Genomic DNA, 19,923 nt, shown 5'->3' with positions numbered 1-19,923 from the left:
ACAGAACCCCAGAACCCACTATATAAATACTTAAAAGTCTTAAAAACTTCAATTTTCAAACTTTGCTTTGTGTCTTCATACATTGTCCATGGTGTTGTCATCCATGGGACTAAGATACAGGCTCTTTCCTGGAAACCTTGTTCCTGTTGTAGATATTCTGCTCTGACTGTACAGTGACTTTTGGGAGCTCACACTGCTTCTTGGGTCTTGTTTCTTCTTGGGCTGTAACAAAGTGGAATCAGAAGGTAATTAGTTCTTGATTAATGAGTTCTGAGCTAAGAAAAGGGAAGAATTTAGTTGGTTAGTGACTGCATTGCTGGCTCAATGTATAGCCCTGTTACATTGTTTACCCTATCTAAAAATGAGGGAAACTTGTATGAGTAATGCCAAAATCACTATTCCTGTGGCTGAAGCACATGGTATTTGGGTCAGTGTCTCTTGCCAGTTTTAAGTCCTTCCTAATGTTTAACTCAACCCTGATCCTTCCTGTGGCACTTGTGCTACTTGAGCACATAATATGGCCACAGTGTGTGTGTGTGAGGGTCAGGATTTCTGAGATGCCAGTGTCTACATCTGTTGCAAATATGTGAAATGTTCTTGGGTCCCTACTCTCTTTTTTCTGCTTACTAAACTTCACTGACACTACATTGTTTTGTACTCACTCTTTTTTTCTTAAAAGAAAGGTTGAAGATTTTAAAGAAGAAAATCCGTATTAAAATAGTACCTATAGAAGTTTACGTCTGCCTAAGTACGTGGCATGGAAATGTGTTCATTGCAGGAGAAAAATACAACAGTCATTTTTAGAGTAAATACAACTTATTATGAAAACAAGGCAGCTGCAATTTTATATTCATAAATGCATGCTTAGAAGCAGCTTCCAAAGAAACTACAGTTCAGTAAACAGTACAGTAACTGATATGTTTTGATTAATCAGAAGCCAGTATAATTTTGTTCTTAGTGTGGAAGTATAGTATCATTTAAAAGCATTAGCTGTTTGTGCTTAATCAAAGTATTCGCAGTGGTGGTGAAATCCCTTCCAGTTGCCCTGACTTACTGTTATTTTGGCATCAGAAGTAACAAAGGAACTTTCAATAAAGAATTCTTCATTTCAGAGACAGACTTTTCAGATTGATCATGTTTCTAATATGATGCCAACCATATTTGCCTTCGTGTTCTTTTGTGTTGGTGTGGTAATAAAAAAAATAAATGCATATTTGGTTCAGCTGTGTGAAATCTTTTGCTAGAATGAGATTGGTGGCTTATGGACTCTCACTTGAAGACTTTCTGCTTTGTGTCATTTCAAGAGCTGTTCAAGTAATTTATTTATAAGTCTAGCATGAATTTTCTTTAGGAAATTACTTCTGAATTGCTTGAAACATCTAAAAAAGGAGATGTGTCATTAATTAATTTTTCTTCAGCCTATAAGTGTTATCTTTCACTTGTTGTGAAAAAGATTTACTTCAAATTTTCAATATAAAAAATGTCTTTAAACAAAACATTGCATTTTTTGTATAGCACTTGTGTGGGTGCTAAGTTCAGACAGAAGAAAAAAAAGTTTTTGCAGGCATTTTTGCATCTCAGTTCTGTGAAATTCAATTTGAATTTACAGTTATTTGGAAGTTCAACAAGAGAAATTAATTTGGAGTAAGATGTAGGAGAAGCATCCTCAGCCAGAGGATTTTGCATATCAGTGAAGCTGGTGTTTCTGAGAAGTAAGGGAGGAGGAGGGAACACTGAATGGAGAAATGAGAAGCTCGATGGATGCAGTCACAGCAAACACGATTTCGTGAGTGCAGTTAGAAGAGTGAGCAAAGGAGACTGAGGATGGTATCCAGATTCTGAGTTTTATCCCAAAATAGATCTCGAGAAACGTTGTTGAGGTGTAAAAGATCTGTCCTTCAGAGTTGGGGGCCCAAACTGGGGGATGAGACCTCCAACAGGTGAGAGCACTGTGTTTTATGAGTTTGAGGTAGAAACTGTAGAAAGACTTATAATAATTCTGGGCTGAGAGGGCAGAGGATTTTGTAAGATGGGAAGTATTTAGCACTTCTGTAATGGGAAAGGAGTGGCAGAAGATAGTGGAAAGACAGTAGAAAGCCTAAAGAAGAAGAGAGGACTGGAAGGACAGAGAGCAAGAGGAGGGAGCTAAAGAAGTTGGAGTAGACAAGAAAAAAATTTACATCCATTTAATACTTGAGAGAAATCTTCAAATGTTTCAGCATTAATCTACTCCCTTCTCCCTTCCTCAAAAATAAAAGGAAGCAGAGGAGAAGAGTCTTACATGGATTCTGGCTGGTGACCAAGTTAATCTAGTGTTCTGCCTAATGTCCCTGAAGCACTTTTGGGAGGGCTAGAAAAGAAGCTGGGCCTCTTGTGGTCTCTCCTGACAAAGGAGGTGTCCTTGCTTTCTGGCAGAGCCGCACCACCCGTCCTGTTGGAATGGCGCCATCCTTGAGTCACCGTCCCCATGGGAGAGCTGGGCTACTGATTGGAACAGACTGCGATACCCTGCGAGTTTTGTTACTCTATTTTGGATATTTCTTGCTTATTTTGAAATTTTTGCCTCAGACTATCTATTGTGCATGGTGATTGAGATGTGCAGATTTTGGTGTACAACGTTCAGCCTTCTCACCAACATTTTGACCCTACCAGAGTTTTTGTCTTCCCTCTCACCCTGCCTGTGTAGTCATCCTTGTTCCTTTAAACTGAATGTGACTATAATGTTTTATTAATCTCCTAATTTATCTCCATGTTTCATTTCCAGCCTCTTCCCAGACTGTTTTAGACCTCCAGTTTTATTTTTTCAGAAGCATAGTGAGTATCATTTGAGCTCTTTCTCACAGTGTCACCACTGACTGCATCTGTGCCCATTCAAGTATGTCCTTTTTCATGCCATACTTCCCTATTGACAGGTGTAGTTCTTGGAAATTTGATAGGTCTCTACCCACCAAGTTCTATTTATTCGGCAGCTGAAAGATGCTTAGGGGACATTCATCAAGAGTAAGAACTCCTTTTGAAAGGCCTGACAGGCATGACATTTAACTTTACCTGCCAATCTTGACATGTCCTGTAATCATTGTGGCAGGTGGAACAAATTGAAGGAGACTGTCTGTGGTATGCTTAGGAAAAAAGAGGATGTGCTGTTAGCCTGTTGCTTGAAAATTGCTTGCCTATGTAAATTATCTAAGGAATTTGTTTCTTTGTTGGAAATAAATTCTTATGATTTCTCCTGATGGTCCTCATTTCAGCCATGGTAACAGGAATGGATTGCTTCTGACAGGAAAAACTAGCACAGGAAAACTCATTCTGCTTCAGTGTTCTGGGAACTGGCTTTTACAGGTGGGTAGGTATAGCTGATTTGATCTCTCTGCCAGGCTCTGGATAGCAGACTGATACTCAGAAACAGGAGATTAATAACAAGGTAACTACAGCTTGCTTTGGTGTATCTGAGTCTGACTTCATGATAAATTTCATACAGAATTCATGAGCTGTTTGGAGAAGAGCACTCACTGCAGTGACCAGCACTCTCAGCTTCCCGCACCACTATTGCAACCTGAGTTGCTGGAGACAGTTTCTTTTTTTAGTTTGCTGAGTAATCAGCTACCAAAATAAGATATATTTCATAAAAGGGTCAAACCACTGAGCACTTAAAAGTTACAGGTCATAAAATTATCAAAACATACTGATACGAACACGTGGTCTGAGGACTTAGTGCTACTGTAGGAGGAAATGATGTGCTATGCAGATTGCATAAATCTTAGTTTATCTACGCTTTTTTATTTTTTTCAAATCTGTGACCAAATGCTGAAATGATAATTTTTTCTTATATTTTTAACTGCTGTTGTGTGTTTTCAGTCTGACGACGATATATTGTATAACTGGTGCTGCCCTGGCAATCTAACTGCTGTCCACTGTTCTGATTCATTATTTTTGGCAAGGCAAGGTAGCAGGCACCAGAGTTATGGAGTACAAGTTGAACTGAAATTTTTAGAAATATGTTTTTTTTTCTTTTAAGCAATGTTTCCTTTCAATATAGCTTAATTTTTGTTTGGCGGTATAGCTCACTTGTTTTCATTCTGAGTTGGGTATTTTATTTTTAAAAAACATGTGCAGGTTTTATTTCCACAAACTCAACTTTATGTTCCTTTATGTCTACTACAGAACTGCTTACAGAAACAACTACTTGTCAGTAATCTTTTCAAATACTCAGAGTGTAACAAAATGAAACCCTTGATCCCTTAGTCTAGATTCTTAAACACTGACAAGATAAATTAGAGCTTCATTAAATTAATGATTCAATAATTAAAAAGAAGGATTCAGAGGAAAGAATAGATGAAGTATAAATTAACTCTGCATTAAACTTATCATTAAGTGGAAGAACAATGAATCATAAATTGCATCTGTATAAACGCACATGCTTTCTGTGGGGAGACAGTAATTATTATGCCCAGGAGCATTCTCTGTAGCATCTCCCACTCATTACTGTCAGCATCAGTTATTCCATTATGATGAAAACTTCTGAAATGACCTGAGGTTGAAAGGAAATGAAAAACTCAGATCTCTCTTTGCTTCAGGTATTTTTCCTGTTTTAAGTAGTTTGGAGGCATTGGTAACTTGCAGCTCTCTTTCATACAGAAGCAATTAAATTTACAAACACATCGGTAAATGTATCTTAGAAATGCAAGAAAACTGCAAATCGCTTTACTTTTTAATGATGTAATTTACCACCAAGTTCTAAGTGTTTCATAAGGAAATTATTAGAGGTTATCTGATTTGGCATATAGTCGTATCTTCAGGGATCCCTTGTGATATTTGCATGCTGAAATGGGAAGAGGAAAGTGTTAAGTAAGTTTATCTGATTCTCTTTAGCAATTACTCAGCATTTCTTTCATGTAAGATATAACCAAACATGAGAGAATTGCTGAGAAATACTTATATTACATAAGTGTATATATGTAAATACGTAAGTACATTTATATTCCTAATATAGTCTCTTATTGGCTACACGCTGGAAGCTGTCTGATTCCTGCCATCATTGGTGCTCCTGCCAACCCCTGGAAATAGGCCTCTTTGAATTCCTGAGTCTGATTTAAGATTGTTGATTTAATATTTTTAGAAGAGAAAACAAGCCTAAATCAGCCGCGTAATAATTGGCTGAAAATGTGAATTGCACAAGATACATGTTCTCGCTTGGTGCCACAGGGAAAACATGCTCTGGAGGAATTCTCCACCCCACCCCCCAAAAAAATCCCTGCCACAGATACTTTCTGTTCCCTAGTTAGCCACGTGTAAACAAACCTTAATTTTTGATACTGATGCTCTTATAATTGGGCTCTGTTTTGCATCAGGTGGGCTGCATGTTTTGCACCTCGCCTGAGATGTGTCAAAAGACTTCAAGCTAAAGAGGCAGTGTGGATGGAAAATATACATGAAAATCAGAAGCAGGATTTAAGAGAAAATGAATGACAGCCGTGACAGGAACTCGCAACATGAAACAGATGTGTGATACAAACACATATCATATGCATAAATCCTGTAATTTAAATGTATGCAGATATGCAAGAACATGCAGTCTTAGGGAAGATGGATGGAGGGGTGTGGAGTACATGCTCAGATTCCCCAGGTGCTTTACTGTGATAGACTTGTGGGAGGTAGTCCTTAGCTATGTTCCTTTTTTTTTATTGATTTGTTATCCAAAAGCACATGAGGACTGCTTTTAGAATAGCACTGAAAAAAAATACAAAAGTGACTATACAGTGTCATTGCTGTATGATGTCCAAGGTTTGTGACATGGGAAATCTCTTCCGAGTCTCTATTTCCATGGATGCTGTAGTCGAGTAATGTCATATACAATCTTCATTAAGATAAGGAGCTGCATTTGAGATCTCTCCAGATGAAATATTTGACTCTGAAATAAATTGTAGAGTGCCTTCAGCTGAGAACTTCAAAATATTTTTTATTTTTCTGATCTAGTAAGTTTTTTCTTGTAGGGTCATTCTTCAGATTCAGATTTTAGAAACTAGAAATGTTTGAAAGTGTAAAGAAAAGGAAGACTGGAACCAGCAAGAAATAAGCAATTCTTAAGCTATTTGTTGAGTTTGGAAAACCACTGTTAAAAGTCATAGTGTATATTACTCCTTTGGCTTTGTTTAACAGAGAGCTCTCTAATATTAGGGCGTTTTGTTATCCAAAACTGTGGAGGAGAGCTGGAAGATATATTTAGTATATGAAAATACACAGAGTACGCATGTGGCTTGCAAATAATTCAGCCAGAAAACAGAAGGCCACAAATAAAAAGCCACAAATAAAATTTAAATCTCAGTGACTCTTTTTGCCTCTTTATCTGAGAGCGCATTAGTGATTGTTGGTGAACAAAAGTGAGATCAATATTTGATACTAATAAAATGTTTAATTTAAAAATTATTAAATTCACTCATATTCCACTAGTATTTGAAACCACTGTTATCTCAGTATATTGCAGGAACAGCTGATGAGACTTGTATGCCCCAGACAAGGAGCAGCCCACAGCTGGAGTCAAGAGTGTGTGGAAGGACTGCATTTTAGTGCTTCAGCCCTACATGTCTACACACCTCCCAGCTGCACTTTTCACTCCTGGTTGACTTCAGCATCTCCCTTCTTAACAAACTTCTGTAAATCCCTTTCTTTAATGCGTAACTGATTCACGTGCATTCTTTGCTGATAGCACCAGTCATGCTGACCTTGGAGCTCTGTGCTCAGAAGTGCAGGCTTTAGGCGTTGCTCTGCATAGCCAAGCGTTGTCCAGGTTCCCTGTTACGTCAGGAGGGCTGAGGAAGTGCAGCTCAGGACTGTGAAGCATAGAACCATCTAACTTCAAAATAATGGAGAGAGAGGAGAAGATCAGTCTGTTTGGCCACATAATCTGGGGGACTCATGCAGAGTTGTATTTTCTTCTTGTATTGGGGAAATCTAACCCCTGATGAATGAAAAGTGAACCTATGCAGTGATAAATGTTAGCTTTTTGGAGAAATGGCGACAGACCTTTCAGTGAGCACTCAGTGAGGCAGGAAATGGAGTAGCTGTTTTGGGATATAACAACAAACTGGGCTTTTTGTATTTGCTGTTGAGTGAACAGAAGGTTGAAGAAAGTGGCAGCCATCTTAATTCACAAGTAATGCTTTCTTTGCATGTGAGTCTTTTCTGGAACTTGTAAAGGCAGTCATTTAAAAATTAAGATCTTTAATAATGCTTAGAATAGCAGCTGTAATGCTTAATGGCCAATTAAAGTTAAACATAGTGTAACAGAAATGGAGATCAGGTACATTTGCTGCCAACCCCCATGTCTCAGTCCTTTGTCCTCAAGAGCACTGACCTAAGGTGTAAATTACACCATTTCCAAAAATGGGGAGGAAATGAGAGCCATTGAGGTTTTAGCTTTGCCCAAGTTTCATACTACGGCACAAATAAGCCTAAAATAAAATTTGTATCTCTGAATTTTAAGCCCTGTGCTTTAAAGCACTAAACTGTTCACCCACCATGCTGGTTAGTCATGAGCTTTTTTCATCCAGCAAATTTTGGCTTTATGTTTTTGTATTAACAATTTGCCAAATTGTCCCATATGCTATGTTTTTTTTCTTAGAGAAGTGAGGGTTTGGGCAACATGCATTTAATATGTAATTTTCTTAATATTCTGTATTTCCTTTTGGGAAGAAGTTTTCTTCTACCTTCTTGCAGTCCTAGTTTCTTGAGCCATTTATCCTTGCAATAGCTTTAGTCTTTAGTTAAAATTAACACCTTCGTTTTCTCATATCCTTTTATATTATATTTGCATATTTAGAAATGCTTGATGAAAAAGGGGTGGGAGGCGGTGAGAGGAGAAGGAATCATATTCAAAAAACAGGATTCTACTTCTGCAGAAAATCATTTAGAGCTGGCTGATCATGAGTCAACAATGCCATTCTCTTAAAAAAGGACAGATATAGTAGGATGTATAAAGCTGAAAGAGACCTACCTGAGGCTTAGCTTTGATAAAGCCTCAGATAGACCGCTATTTCAGACTTGGGCTAACTGGAGAGGGTCTAGAGGAAAGCTTTGAGAATGATCAGCGATCCAGAAAACATAGATGAAAAATCAGTTTTGTTTCATCTAGGGAGGAAGAGAAGTATAACAGTCTTCAAGTAGGTAAAAGACTACAAAAATGGGCTATGGAGTAACCCTATTCTTCATTCTTGGGGGAGGGAGGAGAAGCAGAGGAATTGAATTGCACCAGGAGAGACTTGAGGTACATATTTGAATAACCTTTCCAGTGGTTAGGGTAGTCATGCATTGGGATAGATTGCCTGGGCAGGCTGCAAAATCCTTGCAGGTCTTCATTGGTCTTTAGAAAAACCCAGTAGGCAGAGATGAGAGTCAAGCGGTAATAAATTGATCTGGCTCTGAAGACTGGGAGTGAAGCAGATAATGTCTGACAGTCCTGCCCTGCCATATTTTCTGTAGTTCTGTTACACAGGTTGCCAGATACTTGTACCCAGTAATGTGTTTTTCTTGAAAAGTGATGGAGATTTGCTTTTTTTATTTAACCTCTAGTAAATTCCAGTTTTCACTTTATTTCAGCCTTATAAATTTTTTTTTTCCTTGTTTCTATTCTTGATTCTACAGTATATCTTCATTAAAGAGCAATCTAGTGTTTCTGGCTTCTTCCATATGTGGGTTATTATCAACTACAACTGAGTAATCCATTACATATTTTTCTCAAATAAATCAGGGCTATTATCTTGATATAAAAAGATGCCCCATGACTTCAAATAACATATTTAGGTCCTTGGTCTTTTGAAGTTTTTTAGCTTCTTAAGTGTGGACATGAGAACTGGCTACAATAATCCAGTAATACGTATTTCTTCTCAGTTTATACTTTGTATTTCCCTGTTAATTTATCAAGAAAATTTCCCTTTTAAGTTACTGATATGTCTGCAACAGTTTCAGCTAGTAGAGTTCTGGATTTCCAGTTGCCTAGATCTCAGAATACTTTACATAAACATTGACTAAACTGTTCTTCATAACATTCCTCTAGCTCAAGTAGATAATTAACTGTAGCTGACAATATGACATGTTTCAGTCATGGAAGACAGACTGAAATCTGTTCTGGATACCACAGGAGCTATATTGTATGTCAAGGGAAATTTCTACCAACTTGGAAAGTTCAGACATCTTGTCTGTTTGCATCCTTTACAATGCTGATGGTTTCTTTCACAACTGAAAGAGGTGTATTAGTTCCTATATTTGGCTTTAGACTGCTAAGTAGACCTCCAGATCAATCCTGTCCACAGATATACTTGTAAGCATAATGCAGTGGGAAACATAAATTCACCTTTCATCCCTATGGACAGTGCCAAAACAAATATCAGTTGTTACTCAGCTTAGTGCTACTAAGAAGATGTTTCGGTTATTGTTATGTCAAAGAGGCAAAGGTTGCCATATCTGTAAGAACAGAAATGTGGTTTACTGAAGTATTTAAAACATGAAGGGCAAGATTGATTGTTGGACACCTAAGGATGTGAAAGGGTTGAAAAGTGGGGAAAAGAAGGCTCTGATTTGGAACACGGATCTGAGCCCTTGTCCAGGGAATGCTGGTGAGGCAAGAGGAAGGGTTAAAGGAAGAAAACAGATTAAAAGCCTTAGCTATATGAATAGAGGAAAAAAGGAAAAGGCGAAAGGTTCTGATGAGGTTTGTTAGTGTACCTTGAAATTATTTAGAGAATTCCTGTGCAAAAAAAAATCTGCCAACAACTTTTGTGTGTGGTGGGTTTTTTTTAAGGAGTGATTTCATAGTTGCAAAAAGTTATTTCAGCTGAGGATTTAAAACCGCGTTATATTAGAGAAATTGAGTTTACAGGTAAGGAATTTGAACATAAGGAGGATCTTAGAATCATAGGATATCTCAAGTTGGAAGGGACCCATAAGGATCGATGAGTTCAACTCACTGCTCCTCACAGAACCATCCACAGAACCTCACTAAACCATATGACTCACAGCATCATCCAGGTGCTCCTTGAGCTCTGTTTCAGGCACCAACCACTTCTCAGTGAAAAAACAGAACCCAACCAGAACTTCCCCTGATGCATCTTTTCATTTCCTCATGTCCTCATGTCCGGGGAGATCAGCACCTCCCCCTGCTCTGCCCCCCATGAGGAAGCTGTAGACAACCGTGGGGACACCCCTCAGCCTTCTTCAAGCTGAACAGACCAGTTCACTTCAGCCACTGCTCCTAAGTCTTGCCTTCGAGGCGCTTCACCATTTTGGTCACCTTTCTCTGAACATGCTCGGATGGTTTGATGTCCTTACATCAAGGTGCCCAAAACTGCACAGTGCTCCTGGTGAGGCCACACCAGTGCAGAGCAGAGCGGGACAATCACTTCTCTCACCTGGTTGGCAATGCTGTGCTTGATGCCCCCCAGGTCACAGTTGGCCCTCTTGGCTGCTGGGGCATGCCATTAACTCATTTAACTTGCCATCAAATGGATGGAATGACTTGATTGGAGAAATCTCAAAGATGCATGTGAAGAGCCCATTTTTGCTTCTGTTCAAGACAAATATTTTCAAAATGCGTTGAGGAGAAAGTAATTTGGGGCTATCTGAAAGTGCTGCACATCACAACTGACGCAAACTGGAGAGACCAGTAGAAGACTTCCTATATACAATCAGAATAATATACAGGCAAATTCTGTTTTATCTTCCTTTGAGCTCAGTTATGGAAGAGTTGTGTAACTTGAAATGGAAAGAAGTAAATACAGCAACGTGCCATTTTTGCTGGAATCGAGTTAATTTTCTTCATAGTAGTTAGAATCTTTTAGTGGCTAGCACAGGCTTTTTTTGGGGATTTAGTATGAGAATGATGTGATAACACACTTAACTTCCCATACTTTTGCTGGGACAGAGTTAATTTTTTTCTTTTTAGTAGCTAGGCCATGTTTTGGAGTTAATATGAAAATAACCTGAGGACTCACTGGTGTTTTGGCTGTTGCCAAGGAGACCATGGACTTTTTCAACTTTCCAGCTGCAGGTGCACATAGAAACTGGGAGGGAGCATAACACACAGCACCTAGACTGACATCCAGGCTGGCCAGTGAGATAGTCCCTACTATTAGTATCCATATGTAGCTCAAGCTGGCTTTTCAGTTTCAGCTTTTTCCTCTTATCTTTGGGACCAGCTGTTCAAGACCAGAGTGCTCTCTTCTATGACTGGTTATTCAGCACAATCATGTTTGAGCATGAACTGCTGTCCAGCTCTTTGCTCTTCCAAGATCAGCTGTACAGGACCAGAGTGTGGTATTGGTTTGTATATATGTTATGATGATGATTATTATTATTATTTTCTCTTCTTTTGCCGTCCTGTTAAACTTTTTTTTTTTTTATCCCAACCCACAAGTTTCTCCCTCCTCTTTGGATTCTCTCCTCCACGCTGCTTGGATGGGGGGAATGAGCAAGTGGCTGCATGGTCCTAGTTGCCAGCTAGGGTTAAACTGTGGCAAGGAAAAATACAATAAAGAGAAAATAGGATGCCTTAGGCCAAAACTTACAAGCACACACACTCTGGAAATAGTATATCACAGATGACAGAGATCCTCTTATGCATCTGTTGGTAGCCCAGCATAAGGGAGGGGCAGGATTTCTGAACCATCTGTTAGGATTTATGAATCCAGGCCCTGTATATGCTTGGAAAAAATCCATCCTTCCTCAATGGCCCATGCAATCATAGGCTATCTATAGCTTACTCTCTTTTTTTTTTTTTTCCTTCCAAAGCATGTCACTTATATCCTCTTTTTTGCCTGCTTCTAGCAACTTTTCAATTTAATATCTAAACATCCAGAATCATGGAATCACAGGATCTCTGAGGTTGGAAGGGATCCCTGGCGATCGTCTAGTCCAACGAGCCTACTCAGAGTGGAGTTTCATTAACACAGTTTCCCTGAGCCATGTCCAATTGGTTTTTTAATATATCCAGAAATTGAGGCTCCACAACTTCTCTGAGCAACATGTTCCACTTTTTGAGCACCTCTATAGTCAAAAGGTCATTAGTGAAGATATTAAAAAGTATTAACCCTTGGGCTGCTTCATTAGTGACTCCTCAGCTGGCTTTTGTGCCACTGATTGAAACGCTTTGAGCCTGGCATTTCAGCCAATTTTCAGTCCACTTCACCATCCACTTATCTGGTTTGTACTTCATCAGTTTGTCAATGAAGATTCTACATGAGACAGTGTCAAAAGCCCTCCTAAATGTTTTTCCAGCACTGGTTCCTTCTTAGATGCTCTTTTGAAGACCAGAGGATCTTTTGGCATAATTGGGTCCAACTCATCTCCGGTTTATTATTTGTTGAGGGGTTAGCATGGGGCATACTGAGGAGATATAATGGGCACAGACCCTCACATACCATCATCTTTTTCTTAGTTTTGGAAGCCAACTAGTGCTGGATGGGCTGTAACTTAACTCAGTGTTGCGATCCTTTCATTTGCCATGTGGGTTAGAGTAAACAAAAGTGTTTTCAGAAAAAATATGTGTCTCTGAAGAAACTTCATCTGTATAGTTCATTCACACAAGCCTTTTTTGAAGTTGTAGTTTTTCCAAGAATCACTGAAAATGTGGCTACTTGCCATTTAAACATGTAACTTGTCACCCAATGTGCAGTATGGCCTCTTTTTCACACATAACAAAGTGTTATAGCCAAGTGCAAATATAACTGTCTTCATGCTCGTGTGACTTGTTCTGAACTGCAATATTGCAAATAAACAGTGTCACTGCATGCAGTCTCTGTGCTATCACCACTTGCTCCCAAGAGTGAAACAGAATGTTCTGAGTGCAATTAGGTAATCAGAAGTTAGGACATTGACCTTTTGTTGCTCAGAGGTCTTTTCTACTGTTGAGTAGGATTTCAAAATATTTTGGAAAGGCTACTGTAATAATTTTAACTTTTCTATTGTTGTAGGATTCTGATTTTGTCACATGGACATAATTTCCATTTACTAATAACCTACCAAGTGTTTTGAAACAGGAAATGGTCAGTAATTATTGGTAGCTCACTTCAGTCAACAGCTGCCTTAGACTTTACAGCTTTGTTCTAGTCTAAGCCTTCCCTTTATTTTTGGAAAAGAGAGTTGTGGCTCACTGGTCAATTATTGTCTCTGAAATTAAGAGTTATTTTGAAAATCAGCAATTAAATCAATGTAAGACTCTTTGCAGAGTTATATATAAATGAGACAATCAGTCAGATTCTCAGCCTGATAAAATATGAGTAGGCTCTTTCTGAAAAGTGAGATATTGGAGCCTGACTGTTCATATTATGGAGTAAATTAGGTAAAGACTTGCCGTGTATGGACCTATCTAGTCTTCTCATTTCATGATGTGAACCAGGAGAGAGCCCTGCTTATGGATTTCACTTTGGTTATCCACACACAGGATGACTTATTTTAACCTTGATTGCTGTTACATATTATTCTTGGTTTTGCTTAGAAAATTCCTTTTATTATTTTCAAATGTCTGTTTAATTTTTCTCTCTGTTCAGTTCAAAGATTTTGGTTTTTAGTAGTTGCTTTGTTTTTAATATAAATATGTAGGTGACACTTAGCTGATTATACATTGCACTGAAGAAGTATTCCTGAGAAATTATTAAATTTTTGCTCACAGTCTATCCCATTTTGCTTTCAATTGTTTGTTGTTCTGCGATCTATGTGTACATTGAAATGCTACCCATAAAAGGAAAAGAAATCTGTGGGTACAAATCAAGATTCCTGCTGCTCTTTCTTAAGCCAGTGCTAGTATTCAGTCAAGGAAAACTCTCTTTTAAAATATTATTTTCTTCTTTTCCTTAGCTAGAGCAGTGTGGCCCCTAGGTATTCAGTCTGCATGTATACAGCATTCCCTTAGATGTTATTTGTGGGGTTTTGCAGACTGCTTTCTTCTTCTGTTTATTCAAAGACTTTGATACTTCTTTTCGTAGTCCCACCCGCTAGAAACCAAATTATCATGAATTATTCAATTAATGTGATCACCATGTCTGACTTTTTAAAATACTTTAAAAATCTTCCATGTTGAATTAATATTATTTTTATTTAACTGCAGATGTACTGCTAATTCAAAACTGTTACAGATGAAGCTGCTGTGCCATGTATCATGAAAGCGATAATATACTTAGGAATTCTGAACATAACAAATTATGTACTTTTTAACAGCATGCCATCTTCCTGAGACTTACACACTGTCCTTTCAGACAAAAAGGAAATGTTACCTTATTTAAACTACCAGTTTATAAGTTACAACACTGTAATTTATTGTCTAAAATAGTAGAAGTGAGACACTACTCATCCAAACCCTCTTCCCATCCAGCTGATTTCCACCATGGATGTGCACTTGAAAATGACTCTTGATCAGTCACCCTGACCTCTTTCCATCGTTTAAATCTACATTTGTGCATTTTAATGTCAAGGTTGGTGGGGGATCCTGTGGCTGGTGAGCCCCCAGTGACACCAGGGGTGGCTGTTGGCGCTGGGGTGCCCCTTTTGCAGGCCCGTGGCCTTTCGCTGGGTGGCCGTCCCCAGGGGGGGCAATGCCAGGATGCCCATTAGGATTTTGTTGCTTTATCTTCCCACCTTTGCTCTTCCAGAACTCACCTTTTGTCTCTGTTTCCCCTGATTTTGTGTAGGTGCTGGGATGGCTGGAGAAGGTCGCATTTTGCAGTTGAGCTGAGGGAGGCGTGAAGCATCATCCATCCCCTGCTGACATTTGAGGTAGTGTGCTAACTTTTATCTTACCTGCAAGTGACTTTATGATTAATGTTGGCTAAGCAGAGTGATCAATAGTATCCTGTAGCACTCTGCAGATAATCCTCACAGATCCCACGATCCATTCCTACACAAGGTGATAATGATAATATACAGTATACAGAATTCTGGTTGGGATATGATCATTGTATTCTGTTACCCTAAACAATAGAGATATTTGAATTAAGGCCGTCAAATTAAATCCCAGTGTAAATTGATGGCTTCAAGCCCATTTCTGCCAATCTTTAGCAGCCAGAATTTCAGGAAAATGGCATGTTAACTGGTAGAAGTGCTTAAAAGCCTATTTTTCTTGTCAGAGAAAAATTGTTCTACTGTATTTTAATGAGCAATTTTTCATAATGTTATTTAAAGTATTAATTGATTGATTTTTTAAATGCACATATTGAAACAAATGGAGGAAAAAAAAAATCTATGTTTTTCCAGGGAGAGAATTTGAAAATGCTATCATAGCATTGTAGATAACTTACAACTAGTTTGAAGGTACGTATTTTGTCTAATTCATATCTGGAGTGTATTGCTGAAAGTTTAATCAGACAAAAGTTGGGTTAATTTGAATCAAACATCACTGAAATACACTGTAGTGTAAGGGATTTGGACCCATGATTGCTCATGCTGTGAAACTAGAAAGCTGTTACCTAGCATTAAATGACTGCATGAGACTTTACAGCTGCTGCGAAACATAACAGTTCTATAAGACTTAAGTGGCTATTCCTGTCTAAGTGTACACAAATGTAATGTTATGAAATAGAAGAGAAAATCTAGAGACTTTTTGCTTTGTTTGGAATGGAATAGGTGAGACTTGCCACCATATGTTCATATTTTCAGTGTTTCTAAACCTAAATGGTGGAATGCCAGATGAAGTCATCATACCATGAATCTCTGCGTGGGACACTTGCCTGAGGATATACCAATTCCACTAAGAAAATAAGAAGTTCAGGATAGTGAAAGGTTACTTGTAAAAATGTTTGTAAAGTAGCTGTAACTTGGAGTCTTTAGGGACCTCCTCAACTAAAGTCTTTGTTGTGGTTACTGTGCTGTCCCATACAGATTCAAGCATACCTGAAAAACAATTTACAAGTGGCTTCTCTCATTTTATAGCTGAAGCATGGCAAGTCAACCACATAGAAGGCTGCTCCTGTGCTGTTTTCCCAGCTGTCTGTGCCCAGTGAGCCGGTCAATCCCCAGCTAAGCTGCCCGTTCCCAGCTGCCCTGCGAGCAGCGGTGCCAGCAGCGTGCCCAGCGCTGGGAGTGCGCAGTGCGGGGATGGGGTCTGGGCTCCAACACGGGCTCACTCAGGGGTTCTGCCAACCTTCTGTAACCTCATCGTGTTTCAGCTTCCTATTTGTAAATGAAGGCTAATGATTCTTAGTTTCCAGAAGAGGCCACAGAGCCCCAGTCCTTAGGACATGCTGTTACTCATACAGTGTTTGTCATATTTGATGTGATGTTGATGCTGTGCTACCAGGGGAGAGCTCAAACCCCTTGCATTTAAGTGTGACCTTGGGCTTGGAAATTGATTGTGGATCCATGGGTGGTAAAAATAATTTTTGTGGAACTTTCTCACTTAGTGTCTTCCAGTAACTAGACATAAAGAACATTTTGGCTCAGGGAATAGCAACTAAGGTACTCCAAGGATAACATGATCATAGGGGGCAGAGATATTTTGAAAGTGACATGTCTGTAATGTATAATACCTATGGCAAGTTAATTTTAAATTAAGAGCTGCAAGTGTGATAACTGTCCCCATGCAGCTCAATTAATAGTTCAGCCTTAATATATTTAGCTTTAAAAACATGTTTGGCAATACCAGCCTTAGACTCAGTCATCTGGAGGCAAGTTTACTGCTCAGCTCTTCTGTGAAACTGAGACATTTAATGCATTATGCACAGTGGGAAATATTCATCTGCACATTTTCTAGACTGCAATTAATCAAGTGTTCTACTCTGAACAACATTTTTGTTTATTCTAAATGAATATGTTGCATTCTTTCCTTAAAAGGCCAGGTTGGATGGGACTTTGAGCAACCCAGTCTAGTGGAAGGTGTCCCTGCCCATGGCAAGGGGGTTGGAACTTGTCCTTTCCAACGCAAACCATTCCATGATTCTACAAATAATTAGACAGAGGCCTTGTTATTTCAAATCTGGGATATTGAGAGTGACCCATAGATGTGGTGAGAGTAATTTGTGCCTCATTGACATTTACAGTCCCAATGGAAGATAACACATGAGGCACAAATTTAAACAGATTTTGACAGTACTGGTAGTTCTGCTGAATACTATGGAAAAAATTCTAATATCTGGCCAAAAGTAGCCGAGATGTTTGTAAAATAACTGCTGTAAAATATTCCAGTAACCATAATTTCTTTAGCTATTAACACTTATCCAGCTACCAGGTCAGCCCACCTCTCTGTCCTTTAAGTAAAGCTCTGCTAAGTTGCTTCCTGTGGAATACAACATACAGAGTACAGAAATGGTTTGTGGTGCTGTGAGAGCCTGAGAAAAGCTGGGAGTATGGGAATAAAATTGTGATCTGTTCCTCCACAGTTTGGAAAAACTCACAGGCATGCAGGAGCTTCACCTTTTGAACAGCCTTTAAGGTCAGGGAAGAACTTGCCTGCACTGAAAATGTTAGTGTATGGATGTTGTATTGACAATAAATGTGTTCATCAGCTTAACACGAACATGTTCTCATACTTTTCTCATTGGGCAGCTTGTTTGGTGATGTTGGGCTAACACAAATTATGTATCCAGCATTTGTGAATTATGTCCACTAGGTAGTGACTGGGATCAGATCCAAATGCTTTGATCAGAGAATCATAGAATCAGAGAATGTCCTGAGTTGGAAGGGACCCACAGGATCATAGAGTCCGACTCCTGTCCCTGCACAGGACAACCCCACAGTTCACCCCATGTGCCTGAGGGTGTTGTCCAGTCTCTTCTTGAACACTGTCAGGCTTGGGGCCGTGACACCTCCCGGGAGAGCCTGTTCCAGTGCTCCACCACCCTCTGGGTGAAGAACCTTTTCCTGGTGTCAAGCCTGTAGAAAAACAACCTCCAAACCACTCTTTTTTTTTTTTTTTTTAGCTTTGTGGATGTTCTTCGTATTTTTGCTTTATCAGTTCATCATACAATTATACAATATGAAAGGTTTGCTTTTAGCAGTTAATCATACAGTCATCAGTAGGACAATTTAATTTACTGGCAAATAAATTGAGTTAAATTCTGCTGCTGTTGGGTCATATGTTACTGCAGATTTGAAATAAAAGTTAAGATTCAGTTTGAACAAATCTGGCAAAGTGAGGTATTATGTCCTGGCAAAGGGTTACAGGCAGTCATATTTTATTAACTACTGTAAATAAAACAGAAAGGAAACTGGAAATGTAAACACCAAAATGTACTGCACAATTTACTTAATGGTCTTCTTTCTTTTAAAGACAATACTCTGCAGTCATTTGTTGCCACATTTATTCTGGCTCTTGCTCCTGAGTAAAGTATCTCATAAATTTGCTGTTTGAGAATTATTTGTGAAAAACAGATTTTCCAGACTAAATATACTACACTGAAACAGTGAGAAGAATCAGATTAGATAAATCTGTGGCAACCTATTCTTGCACACATGGCTCAGTATGCTTTAAAAATATGCTCCAGCAAATCAAGTCTTACACTGTAGGTAGTACTGTAGAGTTTATTATGCATGACTAATATGTCCATATGATCCAATCTTTGCAGTAGTGTGTAGGAAGTAAATCTGGATTTTGGAAAGGGTAACTTCAACATCCCCACTTAGCAGCAGTGGTCGCGCTGTTAATTCAGAAGCACCAGACTGTCTCACCCTGTCCAGCCCCTGCACCCCTTCCCAGGGGACGCAGCTCACAGAATCACAGAATGGTTGGGGTTGGAAGGGACCTCTGGAGATCACCTAGTCCAACCCTCGTCCCTTTCACCGTGCTTTGCAAGCAACTCCTCTCCGTCCATCTCTTTCCCTCAGGCACGCCATCACCCTCCTACTTCTGTCTTCATCAGAGGCTGAGGAATCAGAAAAAGGAGAGGAGCAAGGGGCTGGAAAAGCCATTTCTCGTCTCCGGGCAGACATGACACAGGCTGGATGACCTCATTTCATGGGCTAGATCTGATTTATGAACTATTTGCCATAAATAAAAACCTACTTTAAGAATCCAATTTTCGTTAAAGAAAGAAATGCTAGTCCTCTTTGTCAGATGTTTCTCTGTAAAGCTATACCACCATCTCTAGTAATTTGTGCTACAGCTCCTAGTAACAGCTGCTTTTTACCATATCAGATGACTTTCAGCCATACCGGTAAATCAAATGTACTACTCCCATCCGGACAAATTCTTCTTGGAAAAAAATAGCTTTTGAGTTGCTTCAAATAAGCTAGTTACTTAAAAAAATCACTCACAGCATGATACAAGTTTCCTACTCTTTCTATAGTACAATACTTCAATGTTTCAGTCTAAAAATTGGTCTTTAGATCCTTTATCAAACATATATCTAAGTATACCTAGCAGTATCTGTAGCAAGATCTAGAACAAGAATCTGTATCAAAGGAATGTATGTATTTTAATTATTTTAGACTTAAAATTTAAAAAACTACTCTTTCCCCTAGCGTGGAACAAAAGGACACAAGGAAATTAAAACACAGCTGCAAGTTCTAAATTTTCAGGACTTCTACACTGCAACCGTACAGCTGTTACGTACCTCCCTACCAGCTGAGATATTCGGGAGAAACCTGGCTGACCCATGGAACGTGCTTTTTCTATGAGTTTTGTATGTCTACCATAGAGCATGTCTGAGACTGGAAGAAAGCCTGCTTTCCTAAGGACATAAAAACTCAATTCCAGGGCAGCCAAAACCAGATCCTTCTTAGCCAAGGAAGTAATTTATAGACCGCTAGTAATCATGCGATTAATTGTTCTCTGCAGCCCACAGAACAGCTGACATCTGGATTCACTTTCTAAGCCATGAAAGGACTACAGACTTTGAGGGGTTAGCGTGGGGGGGTTTATATGTGGTTAAATCACCCTGTATCAGTTTATATTCAGAGCTGAGAGTGTGGTTGGTAAGCTGTCGACAGTCTTCACAGACTATCGCTTTT

General features: G+C 39.0%; 1 protein-coding gene across 6 annotated transcripts in view; it reads left to right on the top strand.

The window, feature by feature from the left end:
- GHR (growth hormone receptor) overlaps positions 1-19,923 on the top strand; it is a 124,283-nt gene that overhangs the window by 27,058 nt on the left and 77,302 nt on the right. For 3 of the 6 annotated variants that reach the window (XM_082075832.1, XM_082075831.1, XM_082075833.1), the window contains exons 2-3: positions 14,673-14,757; positions 15,637-15,759. The gene's annotated coding sequence lies outside the window, so the exon portion shown is untranslated. The remainder of the gene's footprint in view (positions 1-14,672; positions 14,758-15,636; positions 15,760-19,923) is intronic. The other 3 variants (XM_082075830.1, XM_082075828.1, XM_082075829.1) reach the window with 1 other exon arrangement.

This window comes from Streptopelia decaocto (genome assembly GCF_964273445.1).
Source record: "Streptopelia decaocto genome assembly, chromosome: Z".
NCBI classification, from domain to species: domain Eukaryota; kingdom Metazoa; phylum Chordata; class Aves; order Columbiformes; family Columbidae; genus Streptopelia; species Streptopelia decaocto.
The sequence above is the reverse complement of the archived record's forward strand: the minus strand, read 5'-3'. Positions and strand labels throughout refer to the sequence as shown.